The 19,344-nt window shown below is 40.5% G+C and overlaps 1 protein-coding gene across 1 annotated transcript in view; it reads right to left on the reverse strand.

Moving 5' to 3' along the window:
• Positions 1 to 2,654: 2,654 nt before the first annotated feature.
• Positions 2,655 to 19,344, reverse strand: part of JPH1 (junctophilin 1) — a 161,085-nt gene continuing 144,395 nt past the window's right edge. The window contains exon 6 of the mRNA XM_037803300.1: positions 2,655 to 2,768. The gene's annotated coding sequence lies outside the window, so the exon portion shown is untranslated. The remainder of the gene's footprint in view (positions 2,769 to 19,344) is intronic.

Here is a 19,344-nt window from a genome sequence, read left to right on the forward strand (position 1 = left end):
ATGATGTGCTATTAATCTATAGGGGTACTTGTTACTGAAGTTCTTAGCCTGGAGTTGACTTTAGTGCACAATGATCCAACTCAGTTGAAAAAACAGGATTGATTTACATAAAAAAAGAAGTACTGAAGAATCTTGTAAATACTGTTACATAACATCTGAGAAATCTGGGAGAAATCATATGGAGCCAGTGAAGAGTGAGAAGGAGGTAAGTCGCTTGGCGACAGGCATGACAAAAATGCAGATGTAAAGTAGCTTGGGCGTCTGAGAGGAAGAGTGGTGACACTTAGAGATAGGAGAAAAACTTTCCCCATGATTTCAGTTTCTTTAGAAATCCTTGAAAGAAAATGATAGATGTTTAAATGAAATAAGAAAATAAGAGAAACTGGTTTCAAGGGCTTCTGAAAAAATATCGAAGTTATCAGGATGGACAAACAGAGGATAATAGAAAGAAATACAGATTTGAAGATTCGTTTCAAAATTGTTCCTCTCTTAGCTTGGCAGTAATTTAAAGTAATGGTTAAAAAAGCAAATTAGAAGTTTACGTGGGAGATCAGATTTGGACTAAGAAAAAAAATTTCATTTAAAAAATACTTTCTACGTCCATCCCTGCTCATGAGGGTCTTAGAGCAGATAGAAAAGCCCAAACTGTCACTTTCTCTATATTCCTTTGAAGTAATTTCTCTGGTCGTGGGCACTCGGTATCGATTCCTCTCTCCTCTGGGTTTTCCATTTGTGTTGAATCTTTAAGTCAAGGACACCATTGTAATTGCAGCCATCCAAATTCATGAAGCTCAGGGTCATGTGTTTCTTCTTCCCGACATTCAACCATACCCAGACCTGTGGTTTCCACTCCTGCTCTTTCTCCCCATCTCTACTCTCTTCCAGCAGCAGCTCCATGTTGGTGCTGTCTCCACTCCAGTTTCTCCTCACCCCAATCACCTGTTCCTTGCTGCCAGGCTAGTCCCTACCCTCAGGAGGGGTTCATGGCTCCTTCTGTCCACTGAAGGAAATCCAAATTCCTTGATCAAGAAGGAATCTCCTAAGGCCCCTTCAAGAACTTAAAGTTCCCTAAAATCCCTTTGCAACTTCATCTCCCATTATTCCCTTTCATAGTGCTTCACTCTGGCCCAAACTGAACTGTTTTTTTGTGTCATGCTGGCTTGAGACTTTTCCCCCAGTACTGCCAGGTAGAAGAAAATTTCACTTCTGAATTCTCACAGAGCTTGACTTGTGGTCCTCTTCTATGGTGTTGATCACATTTTAGCTTGTTTTATAAATGTGTTTTACCCACTCCGGTAGGCCTAGGCTGTGTCCATTCACCCATCTGCCATCTTTGTCCCCATCTCATCTGTGTCTTTTAGTTCCTGAATACATTTGAATTCTCTTGGGTTCAGCTGGAAATATTGGATCAAACTAGATTCACTAGTCTAACACCTTCTTGGAATTAAATCTAGGGCTGGTCTCAAATGTTATTGACTGTTCAGATACTTTACAAACCATGCCACATGTGAGACCAGACTAACTTTCAGGACATTCGCAAATAGACTGGACCCCCTTGGGCTTTTCTTGACTGAACCCAAATTTGGAAAAGAACATCAATGACTTGGAGATGAGTCTGTGCTTTCAGGCAGGTGCCCCTTTAGGTTCAGCACACCTTTTCTGATAGTAATGCCCACTGCATATGTGACAACCGTGTTTGGTGTATTTCCTTTAAGTTATGTTGCCACATAACTGGGAATGGGACTAAAGAGGCAGGAGGAGGAGGTGGAGTAGAACAAGTAGTACCGTTTCCAATCAGATCCCTCAGATGAAACTAGAAAGGATGGGAGACAACCCTCAAATAGGGACCAAGTCACTTTCCTCAAGTAGGGAGCGAAGTCACCCTCTTTGGTATGACTGATGGTTTGTGACTAGTGTGGAGCAAGCCTCTGGAGGCTCACAGCTGTGATGACATTTCCTACATCTTGGTCATCTCTGTCACATTTCCTGGTTATGGTGGTTCAAGCAATGATCAGGTATTTATTGAGCACCTACTTGATGCAAGGCACTGAACTTGATATTGCAGAGAAATAAAATGTTTGTCATAGGTCCTGCCCTTTAGGAGTTTATAATCTGATTGGGAGAGGAGGCACACTTCAGGTGAACATATAAAGGCATGGAAACTGTAAATAAGAACCAATAAGCAGACAATATAATCCTACTACAAAATATTGGTGGTTCAGAGGATTAAATTAGTATATATACACAAAGAAACACTGTGCACATTGATTTAAGCCACTCTTCAAGACATGACCTAATTGCCAGAAGTTTCTAAGCTTCTTTGAAGAACTGAATGAATAACAAATGATGTTGTAAGTCAAAATTTCTTTAAATCATACTCTGATATTTCTATCATCTGGCTCATTTAGGTTCTCTTTTCTAGGAATATATAAAATTGTAAAGAAATCTAAAAGGCAAGAAATAATAGATCACTGGAGTTATTCTAAATGGCCTTATTTGGTGAAAGTCTGAGTCATAAAATAATGAAAAATTTTAGGGTCAAGATGAACAGACATCCATTTCTGCTTATTGTAAATGAAACCTGGAGCAATTGCTTGCTTCTGGCCAGGAAGAGATCATGAATTAATATTAATAGATCTGATTTGAAGCACATCCACAAAGGGATAATAATTCTTCAGCAAGAATGTCCAAAGCATCCAGTTGATTACTGAAATTAGAAAGGTCCTTTGAATTTGAAATGACTGGTACTTATGAGGGAGTCATAAAACCTAAGGAAAAAAAAAAAAGTCATTCCTATTTTAAACTAGGAAGCAGCAGCAGCCTGAGTTCTAATCTTGGAGGCCCCAAGGATTTGCACTGTCGCTCTGGGTAGGATGCCTTCTCAGTATCCCACATCACTCTGAAATAATAACATCTACTTCAGAAGAACATTGAACTAAGAGGAGTTGGGGCAAAGGAAATGTTTTAATTATCAGTGAGACTAATTCTGACATTTAAAAGGGACCATAAATGTTTAACCACAGGAAGGGAATTTGCAGACATCTGTCTGCCTCAGTGCAAGAACATGGCCTTCCCTGAGTGCTCATTTTTTCTCCTGGACTTGGTCCTCCCGGCCTCTGTTCCCGCTGTACATCTCCAATCCCCCACACTGACTTCACTTTCTCTGCCTCTTTCCCTTGCTCTTCGCCTCCTTTGTTCCTAACAGTGACTGATTACCAGGAAAAAAAGGAATCTCGACTTAGTTGCCTTAGGTTTCTCCATCAAGCCCCTGTCACTGCTCCATCCCAGCTCTACATCCCTTTCCAGGATCTCCTTTGAAGGTGCCCCAATCTAGACGCCTTTAGTTGCAGCTAAGACAATGCAATATTTCAAAGGAAATTTGTTTTAAAAAAAGATAAGATTTTTTTTTTTTTTAAATAGATGTATTCATAGATTCTAGGTTTTGACCCTAACTTAAGTATAACCACAGATTTGCTTGGTTAGCATGATATCTGGGGTCCTAGTCCTGGTTTCTTTACCTCTGTGCAGCCCTTCCCAGGATGGATGCTAGTCTTAACAACTTGGCTTTTATTCCCCTGTGGGATTCTGGGTGACCCTACTCCTGGGTCCAGGGAGATTTCACTATTCTCTATCCTTCCAGGGCTAGTAGTGTTGTGTGTGTGTGTGTGTGTGTGTGTGTGTCTGTCTGTCTGTGTGTCTAGTCCTTCAGCCCAATCCTCTGGCCTTTGGATCTCAAGAGCTCTACATTAAAACAAAACCAAACAACAATACAAAAGCAAAACTTTCTTTGCTTACCTGCTTTAAACTGGACACAGTGCTACATGGTATGGGGAACACAAAGAACAGCAGGGGACTTGCTGGATTAGCTCATGGCCTAGTGAGAGAGGGACAGTACCCATGTGATTGCGGTAGAATGTGGCAAAAGTTGTGGTTGACATTTGACTTCTCATTTGCATACTCAACATCCGGACCCCATTTCTATTTTTGGGGAATCTCCTAAAGATCGCATCTTTGCTCTAGGCAGGGCTTCCTTCACCTCATATGAACTATAGAAATTGTTCTGTGCCCTGGCAGTGAAGATTGCAGGCAGGTGACCCATGCTCAGCCAATCAAGTGCTCCAGCCTAGGATTTGATTCTGATGGAAGGAAAGATAACGGGGCTATTAAGAACTGTCTTTTTAACGTCATGGTCCCAGCATCAAGTACAGAAATTGCATGATTCCAGCCTATTTCTGGACTTCTACAGTTGTACTCTGTAAACTACGTTAATCTTTTCCATTATTAGTGTTCTCTTCTTTTCCAGTATATTTAGTTCTTCTAAAGTTATCCACAGGTTTTTTTTTCTCTTTTTGTTTGAAATCAAGAACTTTGATACAGAAATTAATAATGGGGAGTGGGTTGCAGACAGCAGAACCTCAGGAAAACTAAACGGGAAAAAGTAACATAGGGAGGAGGGCAATGAAAACCCCATTAGTATTAGTTTTGGGATTCTGACAACCCATGATATGAAGTGGCAAACACTAGTTAAATTGTGCCCATGTGCTCCTTGAAGCTGAAGGATCGAGGTAGCTCCAAACCTAACCTAATTCAAAGTTTATTGTATAAGTTGCTGAATTGAAACATTAGTTGAAGCTTCCGCTTTGTCAAGTCTCCTACATGGTGGTTTTCAAATATTTTTGACCACGATCTATAACAAATACCTTTTATATCATGATCCATCCACATGCACACAGACATACCTTGACACAACTCAAAGACGTCATTGAAAGAATATTTACTCATTATAAGCAAAGCATTCTGCTGCTTTCATTCTATTCTATTCTATTTGAAGAATTCTGCTTGCAGCCAATCAAAGTGAAAAGCACCATGTTACAGGAAGAATTAGAATAAGGGTGGATGGGAGGTTCTGAAGAACTTGGAAGTATCTGGATTCCCAGATTCCCAATGACCCTCCCCTGCCAGTCAAAGCAGCCCAGTTTCCCATTGGCTTGTAATGTCAGCCCTAGCCACCTCCCAGGCCCTTCTCTCCTCTTCAAAACTGGAACCAAAGTCCCGTCATGCCCTAGCAGGCTGATGATTTTTATGCCAGGAAGAGGACAGAGACCTACCTGTAAAAGAATTGTGGGACCTTGCTACTATATATCATCAATATCCTGGAGAATACATGTGGAAATGAATAATTCTAATGGGAAACTTCCCAAGCGAGAAGGAGAACTTTAATTTTAAAGCAGATTGAATTTTTTGATAAGGATGGGCTTCAGAGATTCTGGATTCAGTGTACTAGTTTGAGCAGCAGTGAGTCCTTCTAATCTTTAGATGACAAAAAAAAAACTGGCTTCAGTAGTGGCTGTAGCCAAATGTGCTAAATTTGAGGTGCTAAAAATCTTTTGTTAGCAATAAGAAAGGAATTCAAAGACTTAGGGAGATAGGAATGCTGGAATGGCTTCAGCGTGTGCAAGTTTTCAACTACCAGCTAATTATGACCCCCAGAGGGAACACGGGACTCTCCCTCCCTTTGCAAGACCTTGAGAAATACATTGGTGAGTGAAACCCTGGATCTTTGAGAAATACTTGTGTGACTGTTCTGGTTTGCTAAAGCCATTGGAATGCAAAATACCAGAAATGGATTGGCTTTTATAAAGGAGATTTATTAGGTCACAAATTTACAGTTCTAAGGCCATAAAAGTGTCCAACTAAGGCATCAACAAGAGGATACCTTCACTGAGGAAAGGCCGATGATGTCTGGTGTTCGTCTGTCATATGGGAAGGCACATGGTGACGTCTGCTTGTCCCTCACTCCCGGGTTGCACTGCTTTCAGCTTCTGATTCCAGTGGCTTTCTCCTTAAGCGTCTGTGGGTTCTCGCTTAGCTTCTCTGGGGCACACTCTGGGCTTTATCTCTTAGCTTAGTATCTCCAAACTTCTGGTTCTGTGTTGTTTCTAAACTCTCTTCAAAATGTCTCTGCCTTTTATCCTCTCATGGAAGATGCCAGTAAACTAATTAAGATCCAGCTTGAATGGGTGGGGTCACACCTCCATGGAAATAATCTAATCAAAAGGTCTCACCCTGAATTGGATGGGTCACATCTCCATGGAAACAAGCTAATCAAAATGTCCCACTCACAATAAGTCTGCACCCACCAGAGTGGATCAAAAGAACAGTCTTTCCTGGGGCACACAACATCTCAAACCAGCACAGTGAACTTTCTCTGAGGGCAGAATTGCTTATGGCAGTCTTTAAGATGGGATCTTATTGTTATGGAAAAATAAGGCACAGTGGTGAAAATAATAAAATCCCACATATTGCTATTTTCTTTTTTGAAAAGGGCTTCTTCCAATATATAGATATTTTATCAAGCAGAAAGTACAGACTTCCCCTATATGCATGACCCTGACCCCAGTTTTTTCTAATAGCATTTTGCATTAGTATCGTACCTTTGTTACGATTCATGAAACAATATTATTATAAATATACTATTAACTGTAGTCCATAGTTAACATTAAAGTTCACTCTTTGTTGTATGGTTCTATGTCTGTTTAAAAAATTTTTATTTGGGTTGTGTGCCGGTTTGAATGTATTATGTCCCACAGAAAAAGCCATATTCTTTGATGCAGTCTTATGGGGGCAGATGAATTAGTGTTGATTAGATTCAAATCCTTCGAGTGTTCCATGGAGATGTGACCCACTCAACTGTAAGTGATGACTCTGATTAGATAATTTCCATGGGGGCGTGGCCCAGCCCATTCAGCATGGGCCTTGATTAGTTTACTAGAGCACTATATAAGCTCAGACAGAAGGAGTGAGCTTGCTACAGCCAAGAGAGACACTGAAGAATGCACAAGAGCTGAGAGAGGAGCTGTAGCTGAGACAGACATTTTGAAGACTGCCGTTGGAAGCTGATGCAGACATTTTGGAGAATGCCATTTTGAAACGCAACCTGGGAGCAAGCAGACACCAGCCATGTACCTCCCCAGCTAACAGAGGTTTTCCAGATGCCATGGGCCATCCTTCAATGAAGGTACCCTGTTGCCTTGGACACTTTATGGCCTTAAGACTGTACCTTTGTAACCAAATAAACCCCCTTTAAAAAAAGCCAGTCCATTTCTGGTGTTTTGCATTCTAGCAGCATTAGCAAATGAGAACAGGTAGCATATATACAACATAAAATTTCCCATTTTATTCACTTTCAGACATGCAATTTAATGCTGTTAATTAAATTCACAATGCTTTGCTATCATCACCACCATCCATTATCAAAACTTTCCCCTCACCCCAAACAGAAACTGTATCAATTAAGTTTTAACAACCCATTCCCCACTTCAACCTGGCCCCTGGTAACCTGTTTTTTAGTTTCTGACTCTGTGAACTTGCATATTCTAATTATTTCGTGTGTGAGATCACACAATACTTGTCCTTTTGTGTCTGGCTTATTTCACTCAACATGACATTTTCAAGGTTCATCCATGTTGTTTCATTACTTTTTATGGTTGTAAAACATTCTCTTGTGTATATACCACATTTTGTTTATCCAGTCATCAGTTGATGGACACTGGGATTATTTCCATCTTTGGGCAACTGTGAATAATGCCAAGTGAACATCAGTGAGCATGTATCTGTTTGAGTCCCTGCTTTCAATTCTTTTGGTATTTACCTAGAAGTTAGGATTGCCAGGTCATATGGTAAATCTATACATAAATTTCCAAAGAACTGCCAAATTGCTTTTCACAGAGGCTGTACCATTTTATGTTTCTACCAATAATGCAGGAGGGTCCCTATTTCTCCCATCTCCAGTTTTGAAATAGTAACTAGCCTTGTGGGCCTGAGGTGGTATCTTATTGTTGTTTTGGTTTGCATTTCCCTAATGGCTAATGATGTTGAGTATCTTTTTATGGGCTTATTGGCCATTTGTATCTCTTCTTTGGAGAAATGTCTATACAAGTCTTTTGCCTATTTTTAAATTGGGTTATCTTTTGTTTTTTTCAGCTGTAGGTGTTCTTTATATATTCTGGTTATTAAATCCTCATCATCCATGTGGTTTCCAAATATTTTCTCCCATTTTGTAGGGTCTCTTTTTGCTTTCATGATCAAGTACTTTGTACTGAGTTTTAAATTTTGATGAAGTCCCACCTATCTATTTTTGTTGCTCATGTTTCTGCTGTAAAGTCTAAGAAAATTTAGTTATGGCCTAACACAAGATCGCAAAAACATTTCCCTGTGTTTTATTCTAGGAGGTTTATAGTATTTCTTATATTTAGGTCTTCTATTTTGAGTTAATTTTTGTATATGGTGTGAGCTATGGGTCTACCTTCATTCTTTTGCATATTGTGCCAGTTTGAATGTATTATGTCTCTCCCAATGCCATTATCTTTGATGTAATCTTGTGTGAGCAGACCTATCAGTGTTAATTAGATTGTAATTCTCTGAGTGTTTCCATGGAGATGTGCCCCACCCAACTGTGGGTGATGACTCTGATTGGATAGTTTCCATGGAGGTGTTGACCCGCCCATTCAGGGTGGCTCTGAATTAAATTATTAGAGCACTATAAGCTCAGACAGAAGGAGCAAGCTTGCTACAGACAAGAGGGACACTTTGAAGAAAGCACAGGAGCTGCAGATGAGAGACATTTTGAAGATGGCTGTTGAAAGCAGACTCTTGCTCTGGAGAAGCTAAGAGAGGACAAATGCCCCAAGTGCAACTAAGAGTGACATTTTTGATGAACTGCAGCCTAGAGAGGAATGTCCTGGGAGAAAGCTGTTTTGAACCCAAAACTTTGGAGCAGATGCCAGCCACGTGCCTTCCCAGCTAACAGAGGTTTTCCGGATACCATTGGCCAGTGAGGGTACTTGATTGCTGATGCATTACCGTGGACACTTTATGGCCTTAAGACTCTAACTGTGTAACCAAATAACCCCCCTTTTATAAAAGCCAATCCATCTCTGGTGTTTTACATTCTGGCAGCATTAGCAAACTAGAACACATATGGATATCCTCTTTTCCCAGCACTATTTGTTGAAGAGACTATTCTTTCACAATTAAGTGGACTTGGCAAAAATCAATTAGCCACAGATGTGAGGGTTTATTTCTGAACTCTCAACTCAAGTTCACTGGTCTATATGTCTGTCCTGGTTTAAATACCATGGTGTTTTAATTACTATAGCTTTGTAATTTTTAAATCAGGTAGCATGAGTCTTCCAACTTCATTCTTTTTCAAAATGGCTTTGACTGTTTAGGGCCCTTTACCTTTCAGTGTAAATTTGATGATTGACCTTTCCATTTCAGGGAAAAAGTCTATTGGGATTTTAATTGAGGTTGTGTTAAATCTATATGCTGCTTTGAGTGGAACTGAGTAATGATATTTAGTCTTCTAATCCATTAACATGGAATGTCCTTCCATTTATTTAGGTCTTCTTTAATTTCTTTCAGCAATGTTTTGTATTTTTCCATGTACAAGTCCTTTATATCCTTGGCTAAATTTATTCCTAGGTATTTGATTCTTTTAGTTGCTATTGTAAATGGAATTCTTTCTTCATTTACTCTTCAGACTGTTTTATTACTAGTATATAGAAACATCACTGATATTTGTGTGTTGATCTTGTAATCTGTCACTTTGCTGTATTCTTTTATTGGCTCTGTTTTGTTATGGATTAGCTTTGTTGTGGATTTTTTAGTATATAAACAGGATCATGTCATCTGGATTTAGGGAAAGTTTTACTTCCTTCAATTTGGATTCCATTTATTTTTATTGCCTAATTGCTCTGGCAAGAACTTCCAGTACAATGTTGAGTAACAATGGTGACAGTGGGTATCCTCATTGTGCTTCTGATATTGGGAGGAAGCTTTTAGTTTTTAACCCTTGAGTATCATGTTAGCTGTGGGTTTTGTTTTTTATTAGGAAGGGGTGCTGTATTTTGTCAAATGCCTTTTTTGCATCAGTGGAGATGATCCTGTGGTTCTTTTCCCCTTCATTCTATTAATGTGTATTACATTGATTTTCTTATGTTGAACCACCCTTGCATAACTGGGATAAATCCCACTTGATTATGGTGTATAATTCTTTTGATGTGCTGTTGGATTTGGTTTGCTTGTGCTTTATTGAGGATTTTTGCATGTATATTCATGAAAGATATTGGTCTATAATTTTCTTTCCTTGGCTTTGGTGTTATGGTGATGCTCGTCTCAGATTGAGTTAGCAAGTGTACCTTCTTCTTCAATTTTTTGGGAAAGTGTGAGCAGGATTGGTGATAATTCTTTAAATGTTTGGTAAAATTTACCATCTGGTCCTGGGCTTTTCTTTGTTGGGAAGTTTTTGATGACAGATTCAATCTCTACTTGTTGTTGGTCTGTGGATCTTCTGTTTCTTCTTGAGTCAGGGTAGTTAGTCTCTCACTGTATTTTAAGCTCCCCCCCTTTTTGTGGTGATTCTACCTTAATTCACAATGTTTGGGGGGAAAAAAAAACACGCTTATACTCTCTTGTCATGAAACTGGGAAAAACATACAGCAGCCTGCCTTCCTGTTCACCTTGAGATGAGGCACAACAATTATCCATACATAGATATAATTTGCTATTTACTATCATCGTTGCTCTGAAATCCTGAGAAGTCCAAGAACTGCTTCCAACCACTGTAACCGTTCCATAGAGATCGCTTACTTTCAATGCTTCTATCATTTATAACTATTTTGCATATTTGATTTAATTGTCATAAAAATTGTATGAACTAAAACTGACATTCAAGAACAGTAAAATGAAATGTTGATTTTATTTTTTAAATGTTCAAATTGTAAGGTTTAAGAAATAAAAAGGAGTCCTTTCACTAGTGGATTTAGGGATTCTTTCTGCAGGGTCTATATGATAAATGAAACATAACCAATTTTCCATATTCTTCTAAGAGTCTATTTGTGTAGTTATAACCTTGGTTTAATCAGGAAGTTTATATGATATAGATCAATGGTTGGCAAAATTTTTCAGTAAAGTTCTGGATAGCAATATTTTCGTTTTTTCGGGGCACCTGTGGCCTCAGTTGAATATTCCACGTAAGTCACTTGCGATGATTCTACCTTAATTCACAGTATGTGGCATTTACGATCTGTTGTTTATTTCACCATGTGAGTTAAAATGGAAAAGCTTTACATCACGTAAGTAACAGATGCGCTATGTATGCATTTGTGCTGTCTTGTAACAACTATCTTAAATGTAAAGGAACTTCAAACAATGGTAATTCTAGCTTAATCCTAGACGCTTAAGTCTCCCCCTTAGCCACTCTGAAAAGGGAAGCATTTGTGAGACTAATTAGTTTACTGTAGTAAATGATTTACCGATAGTTATAAGAAGCATTCCTATTGGAGCCTGGAATAAATATTTTGTCACATGTTAAACTATAAATAGGATGAATAGTGATGCCAGGCCCAGTTTTAAAATGGAAAATTAGTGAACCCCATGGGTAAATGGGTGTTACATGTCCTCTATACACGAGTGCCCAGTGGCCCAGGTCAGGTTTCCCTACAGCTGCCCTGGAAACTTGATGATTCATCTCAATTTCAAGCCTGACTCTACAAAATAGCTAAGAAATTGAGTGAACGTTTCTCTTGGGGAAAGCAATAGAGAGGAGAAAAGAGAACAAAATTTCTAACCAACTTAGATGAATTTCATCTTGCTTTAAAGAAATTGAGAAAACAGGCTTTTTTATGTAATAGAATTTGGAGTTTCTACTTGCAGCTTATATTATCCGAAGAGTTCAGATAAGAACACCATAGGATGACCCAAACCATTTTATTACAGATGGACTTAGCCTCAAAGATCTGTACTTAGAGACTTGCTTCAGAGCTGCATACCAGGTGTTGTAAGAAAAAAAGCCTAGTGTTGAAAAGTGAACAATGAAATGGAATCTCTAAATGGAGAAGAAAACTTTGGCCCACTGATTTGGGACAAGCAATAAACCAGGTGTTCAATTTAAGACTTGAATTAAGAGGGAGAGAGATGAGGGATGGGAAGGGGAACCAGTATTTAGGGTGAACCCAGGTATAGCCAAAGAAGCAGGGGGATATGATTACAGGGGCCCAGAAAATTTCCCTTGCCCCATTCTTGAAATTCCCTGTATGAGAGCCACTCATTTAAATTAAAACCCATTCCTGTGCATGAAAACATATTGATTCATTCAATCACTTATTTATCCAACATTTCCTATGACCTATGGACTGTGCTAGAAATCAAAGTTTACATTCCTTGTCTCAAGAAGTTCACAGTCTACTGGAGTACAGAGGAGGGTGAGGATCAAATTGTTTATGGTCTGATAAGAGCTTTGATGGAGATAAGCACTAATAAGGCGTAGGGGTGCAAGGGATGGGAACCAACCCCAAGAAGGAGCGTAGTTGGACTAGATCAGGATAACTTTCTGGAGGGTGGGGAAAGGAGATACAGGTGAGGATGGGAAGAGAAGAACAAGATCCAGAGATGGGGTCTCTGGGCTTCTCACAAACAGGATGAGACAGGGTAATCATGCCTATCCTATAAGTTCCATGAAAGCTGGACCCTACCCAGCTTGTTCACTGTTGAATCCGCCTAGGATGGAATGTGGTACACCATGGATACCCAACTAATATTTTGTGCATTCATGTAACAAGTATTAGTAGAGTATCTACTGAGTGCCAGGCACTGCTCTTGGCATTAAGAGTACAGCAGTGAGTTAGACAAAGATCCCCAAAGATTCTGTAAATGAATGGGAATGAACATGTAGCATATGTTTAGATTTAAATTTTTTTTTTTATAGTTCCTTCACTAAAGTCTCATATCAACTGCGGGTTGGGACCATAATTAAAAGAACCATAGTTGTTCTTGTGGACATTGAGGACTACCAATTTGGTGGGCCAGGCTCTTGATCTTGGGCCTTGCCCTTATGAGCTTGTTACTGCAAAGAAGAGGCTAAGCCTACTTATAATGGTGCCTAAGAGTCACCCCTGGAGAACCTCTTTCGTTGCTTAGATGTGGCCTCTCTCTCTCAGCCCAGTTGGCAGGTAACTACTCACTGCCCTTCCCCACTACGTGGGACATGACTCCAGGGGTGTAAATCTCCCTGTCAACAAGGGACATGACTCCTGGAGATGAGCCTGGACCCAGTATCTGGGGATTGAGAAATCTTCTTGACCAAAAGGTGGAAGAGAGATGAAACAAGATGAAGTTTCAGTGGCTAGGGATTTCAAATGGAGTGGAGAGGTTTACTCTGGAGGGCATTCTTATACGCTATGTAGATATCCCTTTTTTAGTCTTTGGTGTGTTGGAATAACTAGAGGAAAATGCCTGTAGCTGTTGAGCAGTGACCTGGTAGCCTTGATTCTTGAAGACAGTTGTATAACTATGTAGCTTACATAGTGTGACTGTGTGATCGTGAAAACCCTTGTGGGTCACACTCCCTTTATCCAGTGTATGGGTAGATGAGTAGAAAAATGGGGACAGAATTAAATGAAAAAATAGGGGGTGGGGTGTGTGGGAAATGGAATGCTTTAGGTGTTCTTTTGTACTTTTATTTTTATTCTTTTTATTATTTTGGAGTGATGAAGGTGTCAGGAATTGATTGTGGTGATGAACGTACAACTATAGTATGATACTGTGAACAATTGTGCACTGTGAATGATTGTGTGGTGTGTGGCTGTGTCTCAATTAAAACTGAATTTAAAAAAGATAACCATGGTTACCTCTGGAAATCTGGAGACTTTCCTATTTATGTATATGTCTCTAAGTTTTAGTTTGCATATTTTTGTCCTTTTGTAATTTATAAAGACAAGAATACAAAAAAGTGAGTATATACATATGTTTTGGTAGTAAATGATACTACATTGACTTTTAAAAATATATTGTAGTGAGGATTGTTATCTCCTGAGAAAGTGTGAGCTTTTCATCTGCCTCCCTGATGTTTCTGATATTTGGGTCAGAAGCCATTCCCCCCCAAAGTTCTGAGGTTGAGCATGTTCTCAGGGCTTTTTAAAATAGTGTTAAAAAATGTTTGTATTAATATCTTTGTAAATATGCCTACTCTAATTTATTTGTCAAATAGAATAAAACAAATTCTGGTAAAATCAAGTTTTGAAAGACAAACTGCTCAAGAATTAAGCTTTTGTAATAGGCCTGTAGAGTGTCCATTTTGGGGATTTAGGGATTTTTTGCTCCTTTTTACACTGTTCCTGGAATAGTTGGCAGATATAATATTGCTGAGCTGTGTTTCTTTTAAAACTTCTTCCACCAACACAGGACTTTTCCATGTCTTAAGAGGATGGACAAAACCACATTTGTTAATTTCATGATTGTCTTCCTTTACAAAATGTCCATCCATTCATCCATCTATCCACTCATTCATTCATATAATGTGCCTTCCTGTGTCCAAGCAGCTTAATAAGAGATACAAACTAAAAAACTTAAAATGTAAGTGCCCTGCTAGAAGAGAACAGGGTGTTATTGGGGCATACAATAAATGCCATTTGGCAAAGATAGAATTAATTCAGACTTAGCAGAATGAAGAAAATGGAGTTAAATATTTACCAACTGTTATGTTTCAAACCTCTATTTACAACTAAAGTCATTCAAGATGCTCAATTCAAGACATAATTAAGGAGAGAAAGAGGTGCATGCCAGTGTCTGCTGATTGCCACATTTACCTCCATTATAAAGGTCTCCACTGCCCCTGTACATGGTGGGTTCTCAGTGTATGCCAAAGCCCTTCCCCATAAGCTGGTCTGTGAAAGTGCCGCAGAGTTAGGAGCTTCCGTTTCAATCTGAACTCTGTTACCCTTGAAGAGATAGTTGCATCTAGTATTAAGGACCTCAATTGACATCCCTGTATTAGCAATAGGCTTAGAAGAAAGAATATGATGGGTAATGGCAGCTTCTTTCCAGGGCTAACATGGGTCTCTGGGCTGAGACTATACCCCCGAGTCTGTTGCTTTCCTCAAATGGAAACTTCCTGGGATGTGGAGAAGGCTGAATATGGTCAGCTGCAGGGTCCTGTCGCAGGATGTCATTTGTAATCCCTGTGCTGTGGAGTTAAGGGTATTCTGAAAAGCTGTATTGAACTCCCTGGTAATATTAGGAGCTCCCAGGGCAGGACTGGTCCTCCCGCAGCCAGTGAACTCCCGTTTCTGAGAAGTGTCCGCCCTTAATTCTCTGCAGCCACACTGAGACGGAGCATCTCTGAGATTGTGCAAGGTTCTGGCTACTTAGAACCTTGAGGTTCCATTTCTGTTTCAGTTCCTGTTTTCTAAGTACATGTGCTTGGGGCAGAGGTGAGGGGTCTGCATGGTGCTGTGGTGCAGGAAGGGCAGAGAGAGAGCCTTGCAGGTAGGAATATTTAGGGTTTTCTTCTCCATGGTGGTTATGATGAATATCCACGAAGGCCAGGAGAGTAGAGCCGGAGCAGTGGCCGTGGAGGCCCCTGAGTGTCCTGCTCTGGGCTTGACCTGGTCAATTGGCAGTCCTGCAACAGGACCATTCCAGGCCCTCTCTGGGCTGCTCTGGCCAAGAAAGGAGGTAAGGATGGACCTACCATTTTGGAGGGAGTTGATCCAGTAACCTTTCTCTTTAGGATGGTTGACAAAGGATAGCACCTCTTACCTCCAAAGGATTCTCACCTCAACTCAGGATAAAACCTAGGTTTCTTGCTATGGCCTCTGAGGTCCTCAGTGTCATTCATTGCTCCTATAGGTCTGTCCCACCCCTTGCCCATTGCTTAATCCATGACAGCCCTCCAGCCTCGTTGCTGATCCTAGAACACAACAGGTGCTGTCCTGCTCCTGGATCTCTGTGCTTGCTGCTCCCTCTGCCTGGGGTGTTTTGAGTGGCTTGCTCCCCTTCCAAGTGTCTGCTCAAATGTCATCTCATCAGAGACTCTCCCTAAGATGTGCCACTCCCTCCACTTCCTCACCTCCTACCCTCTCTTTCCTTGCTGGCTTCGTTTCTTTTCATAGCACTTCCCACTATCTCCCCTTTGATGTGGCATGTGTTTATTAGATTGTTACCTGTCACCCAAATGCAAGTTACCATACTAATACCTCACCTTGGGATTTTGCAGGAGCATTAAATGAGAGAACATAGTTAAAATCCCACTATAGGGACCTGGTAAATGACCAGATTGTTATAAAAGTTAGCTCCACTGCTTTTTTCCCTTCTCTTTTAGGTTTCTTTGACTCTACTCCCTTTCCCATTTTTCCTCCTACATCTACTCAGTTCTTCTGCCCTTATATACTTTTCTTTTTTTTTTATCCTCCCTACCCTGATCTGCTCTGTTCCCCGAGTCTGTCCTCGGCCCTCTTCTCTTTTTCTGCCAATGTGGGGTCCCTGGGTTATGTCATCCACACCTAGGACTCCAGCCACCATCTCTGTACTGGTGATTCCAAAATGCATATAGCCCTATCCCAGTTCTCTCTCCTGGGCCCCAGGCTCATCTCCAACTAGATGTCCTGCTGGATCTCCAACTCGGCGTGTTCCGACTCAACTCATTAACTTGTCTTTTACCACCAATCTCTCTTCCTCCTCCTCTGTCTTAGAGAATGGTGGCCCCTGCCCATTTGCTCACTGAAGATTTGTGAGTTTGTTTTTACTTTTCTCCCATGTATGTCTCATATATTAGACCCAACCATTTCTAATTTCTAAACATCCCTTAAACACCTTCACCTTTAGTGCTGCTTCCTGAATTCAAGCTCTAATTTTTCACCTATTTGACTACCACTGTTTTAAACTAGTCTCCCCGTTCATTGTACTCTTTCTTCTAAATAATTTTCCTAAAGAGTGAACTTTCTGAACTAGAAATATGATCTCATCACTCCCATTTAAAACACACACAATCATTAAACTGTTACTTGTCATCTTCAGGATCAAGTTCAAACTCTTTAGGATGACAGACAAGACCTTTAATGAATTGGCCTCCATTGGCAGCTGCTTGCAGTTTACGCAAGGTGCTATGCTACTCCAAGCCCCTCTACCTGGCCCATGCTGCTCTCTTTGCCCAGAACACACTCATCTTCCGCTCATCCATTTAGCAAACTCTGCTTAGTCTTTCATCAACCAGGTTAAGCATCATCTCCTCTTTGAAGCTTTATTGACCTTTCTAAGTTGGGGTAAGTGTATGCTTCTGGAGTTCCATCCCCCTGCACATGCCCTTGTTATATAAGACTTACTCTCCACTGTAACCCCCGATCCCTCCTCCCCACCCCCCAGTTTCTTGTGTAGTCCCACAGACTAGAACATCACTGAGGCATTTACCTCTGATTCTGCAGAACTTAGCCCCGCACTTGGCCCACTGAAGCCCTCAATAATGAAACGGTTGACTGAATGAACAGTGGCATTGGTGCTTGTTTTGTCAGAGCAGACTGGCAATGGCCTGCCTTATCCTTTAGAACATTAAAATTGATAAATTCAACTTTGCCTTAACTCCACCATTGTTTCCCTATTATATGTTGCATGTGAGCTTGTTCTAGACTTGCTTTAGGCTTTGGTTTTTTCAGAAGTAGCAGTGTTTCTCCTCAACCAAATTGGAAGAAGTACATTGGACCAGTTCATCTGTAGGATGTCTTCCAACTCGGATACACCATGATTACTTTTCATGGGAATAGGGACCAAGAGACCTAAAGTGTGTCCTTGCTCTGCCAGTCAGTAGCTGGGGGACCTTGCACAAGTGACTTAGCTCCTTTGACCTTCAGTTTTCTCTTCTGTAAAATGGAAAGAATATTCCTCTAAATACTTACCTTATGGATTAACTTAAAATATACAAAACATTAAATGCAAGGCAATGTGGTTTAGGGTGCTATGCCAAATATTTCTATATTTTATAATATCTTGAAATAGGGACAAATGTCATGTGGCTGCCCAGTCTTGCATTTTAAATCAGGAGAGGCCATATCAAAAATTGTAGGAGAAGCTGTGAGGAAATAACTCATAGTTGTTAGCCCAGAACACTCAGAATGTATCAGAGACCCCCTTAGGAGAAGTGGTTGATGAATGTCTCTTTTGAAACGAGGACAAGCTGAAATGAAATGAAATTCCCTGGGGCACAGCTGGGAAGTCTGGGCATGCGTTGGCCTTGCTGGGTCTCTCTGAGCTCCGTACTGTGCAAGTTCAGGGTGTTACTCTGGAAGGTTCTGCTGATATCCTCTTCTGAGGCCATCTGCAAATCACAGATGAAGATGTTGCTGCTGTGATTTAGAAATCCAAGAAGCCCCTGAAGAATGTTCTAAACATAAAGCCCCAAAGCTTGTCTGGTTGAATGGTCACTGAAATGAGCTGGGAGTTGGAGACTAGAGCCAGGGACAGAGGCTGTCTGTGGGCAGACCAGCTCATTCGATAACGCTTACTGAGCAACTAGTATGTGCTAAGTCCACAGACGAGTTCTGGGAATGAAAAGGTGAAGTGGTTTGTGCTCGTAGTAGAAAAAGTTGGAAAAGGGTTTGGCATCATCAGGATCTGTAGGAAGGGTTTACCAAAAAGAGATGTGGCCTGTCCCTCATGACTGAACATCGCTGAGTGCTACAGGGACCCAGGGCCACAGCTGCCCCTGGCTAGTGGGAAGCCTTACCTTGCCCCCACCCTATGCAGCCCCCTCCCAATCATTGCATGAGTGACAAGGCATCTATTTTGTCATCTCCATACCATGGTGGCTTAGCTGCCGCCCAGAGATTGAGGCAAAACCATTGGTGTGCTTTGAACTGTGAGTATCCTGAGAAAGTTATCACTCACATAGGCACTTGTATTTGGCAGGCACCAAAGGCCCTCCCACTTGGGAATAACTTCCCCATAAGCCCAGGTGAACTTGACCATCACCATTACAGATTCATTCCTTCTGATTATCAATGAACAATCAGTTGAAATGTGAATAATTCTGCAACTACTAATAATAGCTAATACCTACCAAGTATTTTCTGTGACAGGCTCTGTTTTGAGAGCTTTACAATTGTTAACTCATTTAATTCTCACAATAGCTCAGTGAGGTAGGTATTTTTATTACCCCCATTTTACAGATGAGGAAATGGAAGCACAGAGCTATTAAGTAACTTAACTAAAATAGGTCACACAAATAGGCAGAATTTAAATCTCCAAATTCTTGCTTTTAAGTACTATGCCATTCTAGAATAGCAGCACTGAGCCTTATTAGCCATTAGTTCCTTAGTTTAAATTACATCGGTTAGTATTTAATGAGCTTTTATGGTATGCCAGGCCCTACACCAAATGATTTTTTTCTATTCCATTTAATTGTTAATAAAACCCAACAAAGTAGGTGCTATTATCACCATTTGACAGATAAGGAAAACAAAACACAGCATAAAGAAGTTAGTTGAGTTCACATAGGCAGGAAATACAGAGCCAGGA

This window comes from Choloepus didactylus, chromosome 14 (assembly GCF_015220235.1).
Source record: "Choloepus didactylus isolate mChoDid1 chromosome 14, mChoDid1.pri, whole genome shotgun sequence".
In the NCBI taxonomy this organism is placed as follows: domain Eukaryota; kingdom Metazoa; phylum Chordata; class Mammalia; order Pilosa; family Megalonychidae; genus Choloepus; species Choloepus didactylus.